Source organism: Equus asinus, chromosome X, assembly GCF_041296235.1.
Source record: "Equus asinus isolate D_3611 breed Donkey chromosome X, EquAss-T2T_v2, whole genome shotgun sequence".
Taxonomy (NCBI): Eukaryota; Metazoa; Chordata; class Mammalia; order Perissodactyla; family Equidae; genus Equus; species Equus asinus.
In genome coordinates, this window is record NC_091820.1 from 122,006,782 (window position 1) to 122,011,319 (window position 4,538).

The window sequence follows — 4,538 nt, forward strand, 5'->3', positions numbered from 1 at the left end:
ATACAGAAGTGAACAATCAAACGAAATAAAAATAATAGTGAAGTTAATAACGAGTCCCAAATTGCAATGAACCTACAGAGACATCAACCTGTGCTTCTCAATTAACCGCGAGTTGCCCCAGAAAGGTGAACTTGATAGAAGCAAGTTGGGCAGAGGCCACCTGGCAAGGGTGGGTGGCTGGCCCTGAGGGGGTAGTGGAAAGAGCAATGGGCTGGGGATCACAGGACTAGACTTTAAGGCCTGCCGTCTTTCAGATGAGCCCTGCAACAAGGTATAAACACTTCCCCTCGCTGGCTTTCAGTTTCCTCATCTTCAAAAGAAAGGGGTTGGCCTAAACCTAGAGGAAAGGGCACGGCTCTGGAGCCCGACAGCTGGAGGTCTGCCTCCTGGCTCTGCTACTGGCCAGTGTGTAACCTTGGACAGTTATTTTTCTGAGCCTCAGTTCCCTCCCCTGTAAAATCAAGGACAATAATGCCTTCCTGACTGAGCTATCCTGAGGATTAAAGGGATAGTGTTTTTAAAGTGTCTGGCACATAGTAGGCAGTACTCAGGAAACTTGAGTTCCTTTCCGGCTTCCTTTTTAAGTCTCTTCCAGCTCTAAAACACTCTGGCCCCAATCCAGTTCCTTTGTCATCAAAATCCAGTCCATGGCTTAGAAAAAGCCCTAATTCCCAATCACTGCAGGAGCACACACACCTGAATTGCTTCTTTCAGTTTTCCAAATTGCCACTAAAACTTTCTTCCTGGGAAGTATTTGCCCCAATTCACCGTCTCTTAAAGTGTGTAGCCACAGTTTTTCTTCCCTGATTCTACTTCAACTTCCCTTCCCCCCCGGCAGTGGCTGAGGGAAATTTAGGGCAAAAGGGACTGCCCCAGGGCAGAACTCCTCTGAGCCTCTCATTTCCGCTCCTCCAGGTGTTTCGCTGCAAGCCCAAGATTTAGCAAGTGTTTCCCACGTAGGAAGAGCGCAGACCCGGCCCATCTTCCAGGCTCTGGCTTTGGGATTAGTGGGTCCAAAAATAGGGTCCCCTGGGGGCTTGGTTTCTTGGTGGTTTGACTAAAAGGCGTGGATGGCGGGCTGCTGCGAGGTGGTCCTTCTCGGGGAAGGGAGCTCCTTGTTCTGAACTCCTTAATTCCAGGGAAGCTTCAGATGTATGTTTATAAAAGTAACATATATAATTTATATATATTTATAACAGTCATATAACCACATTACAGAACCTTTGAAAAGTAGAGAAAAAGAAAAACCCCTCCCTATTCATAATTACAACTCTTAAACGCACACACTGGTAGTATTTTGCTGGGTTTTTTTTAAAGTTTTTTCCCCCAATGCTTTTATGTATTTATTTGTTTACACACACGCACACGCTTGTTTGTACCTTGCTTTTCACGCTATTAACTTTTCTAGGTAGATACTTAATAGTTATTACTATTTTAGTAACTGCAGACTACCCCTAGAAGATTCAGTATCACTTCTTTTACAGTTTTTCTGTTGTTGGCCTCTTTAGAAGATTTCCAAAGTTTCTCTATTGTAACTAACATTACAATGAATATATATTAGCGTAATGCATTTTCACTCAAATTTCTTACTGTTTCCCCAAAGTTATCTAGAAATTGGAATATGGGGTTAATGAGTATGTTTATGGCCCCGTGAATCCTGCCCAAATGCTTTCCAAAGGGTTGAACCAATCTACACTCTTACGTAGAGTGGGTGTGAGTGTCCTTTCATCACGCCCTTTCCAGCACAGGCTATCATCTTTTTAAAAATGCTGGTTGTTTTTTTCAGGTTAACTGTGCTTTCATTTACAGTGAGAGGAACCCTTTTCCCCCCTTGAGTTTGATTGCTAGTTTTTTCTGGTTTTGTTTTTTTAAGCAAGCCTTTTGAAGTGAGGGGGATTTGAATGAAGAAAGATGGCTTAGTGAATAAAAACTGGGAGGTTGTCCCACTAACGATGTTAAAGGAGAAACGGCAGAGGAAGAAGTGAATGAAAGTTCTCCATGGACAGGAAAGGGCAGGGGGAATAGGGAATGAGTTTGGGAGGGGCTACGTGGTGGAACCAAGCCCCTTGATGTGGTCCAGCCGCAGGTGTGAGAAAGATGTACTTAGAAGCAGCGGTTTGGACCAATTGAAAGCAAAAGAGGCTGGACTCCAGACATGAAATCAGCATCAGGATTTGGCGAAGAGATGAAAGAGAAGTGAATTTTGGATTAAAGAAATGACAGAGTCTATCAGGTAAGCGGGGCAGGGAATCCTCCACTCTGACTCTCATTTATCGAACACTTTCCCTGTGCCCAGACACTTTTTGGAGGCTATCTCAAGGAATCCTCACAATAACCCAAGGGGAGTTGTAATATCATTATCTTCACTTTATAGATGTGGAAACTGAGGGTTGAAGGAGTTCAGTATCGCAGCCAAGGCCTTACATGTATTACAAGTGGGAGAAATGAGAGTTTGCAACCATGCCTTCCTACTACAAACCTAGCACCTTCAGGATCAAGAACAAGGTTTGAATAAAGGACAGAAGAGAAACAGCATTTAGCCAGATCATGAAAGCCTGGGGATCAGGCCTGGGCAGAGAAAAGCGGGAGAAACCAATGGCCCACATCCCCAAATTCTTTTGTGAGTGTGAGCTGAGGGCTGCTGGATTCCCAGCCTGAATTTGAATAGGTTGTCCCCCTGAGCAAGGCCTAACAAGAATTCTGATTCTAATCCTCAGTTATTTGAAGGCCTGGTGTCTTAAAGCTTAGCCACTGCCTCATTCAGGATGCCGACTCCTCGTAGGACCAGCCTAGTGAATGTGAGATTGCCTAAAAACTCTCTACTCTCCCCTAGGTCGATGAGAGAATGTGTCTCCTGCTCAATTTAGAGTCCCTTCTCTCTCCCAATTAAAGTGCGAACTCTGCCGGGCTTAGAGGGTTTGTGGCAGACAAAGCCAGGGTTAAGTTTCCAAAGGCGCTTGTCTCCTAGCCCCTTATTTCAACTCCTCGTTATTTCACTTAAAAATGTCATCAGGTTTGGAACATAGATTGTTCGACTGGTCACCAATACAAATGTCTTCCCATTTTACCAATTTCTATTCTGCACCGTCTTCAAAAGCATGGTTGTGCGGCACACATCATTTGGAGATCTGAGTAACAGAGGAGAGCCATGGAACTAGGGAAATGGCTTAGTTTGGCTGGTTTCGAGGCCTGGGTTTCCAGAACTCCCATACTCAACCCTCAGCAAGGAAGGAAACCCAGCTGGCCCATTGTCTTCAGAGACCAAACAACCTTTTGTGTAAAACAACGGTAATATTGTGGTCTTCACCTTCGTATTCTCTCTATATTTGTTTATTTATTTATGGAAGGGCCCAAAATGTTAGCATCAACATGACATGTTGCTGGGTAGTGCTATTATAGCAAATCTTTTAGATTTTTTTTTTTTGGAAGAACAAAAGCCAAGTTTTTATTTGTTCATTTCTTGCATTTGGACTACCCCTCAATGATACCCTTGGCCTGAGACTCTTTGCTGTGGTCCTTCACTACCGCACAGCTGCAACCAACCACAGTGCGGGATTTTCCCTCTCTATCAGTTTTACATTCTCCTGGTTTCTTGTTGTCATCGACCTTAACTAGGTTGATTTGATGTTTAGTACAAAGGGCCTCCACCAACTTGACACACGCAAGCTCATCACAGTTGGAAACAAGCATTCAAAGATGAGCTTGGTGCTTGTCTAAGGCTTTGGCAGCATCGCGAATCCCATGTGCTATGACGGCCTACATCGTGGATGAGGGTGGGCTTCAGCGCCTTTTGTAAAGCAGTAATAGCTTCCACTCTACCTCCAGCCACAATGCCTTCCTCGGCCATGGCGGTGCCCTACAGGTGGAGCCAAGTCTTGACAGCATCGTGCCTCTACCTTGCTGTGACTTCGCGGCGGCGGCAGGAAGGACTAGATCTTTCATTATACTTTCTCCTGTTTTCCAAAAATTTCCATAGCAAGGATGATTTGCTTTGATATTTGGAAAAACGGAAGAAAACAGTAAGGGTTATTTATTTAAAATGCATTTTATTCAGGCCCATGAAGGTGATCAATCACCTAGCTACTTTTTTTTTTTTGAGGAAGATTAGCCCTGAGCTAACATCTGCTGCCAGTCCTCCTCTTTTTGCTGTGGAAGACTGGCCTTGAGCGCACATCCGTGCCCATCTTCCTCCGCTTTCTATGTGGGACGCCTACCACAGCATGGCTTTGCTAAGTGGTGCCATGTCCGCACCCAGGATCCGAACCGGCAAACCCCAGGCCGCCGAAGTGGAACGTGGGCACTTAACTGCTGCGTCACTGGGCCAGCCCCTCCTAGCGTATTTTTATGTCGCATTTAAAATGTGCTGGCTTGGAGCTAGGCACTGGGGGGTAGGGAGATTCAAAGGGAAAGGCGTGACTGTTTCATTGAGGGCACCATTTACCATATAGACTTTTGATGTTTACTCTTTTTTTTTTTAAGATTTTATTTTTCCTTTTTCTCCCCAAAGCTGCCTGCTACATAGATGTGCATTTTTAGTT

At 44.8% G+C, this 4,538-nt stretch overlaps 1 pseudogene; it reads right to left on the bottom strand.

Annotated features, from left to right (window-relative positions):
• Positions 1-3,453: 3,453 nt before the first annotated feature.
• LOC139042797 (small ribosomal subunit protein eS12-like) lies at positions 3,454-3,847 on the bottom strand (annotated as a pseudogene).
• Between the last annotated feature and the right edge of the window lie 691 nt (positions 3,848-4,538).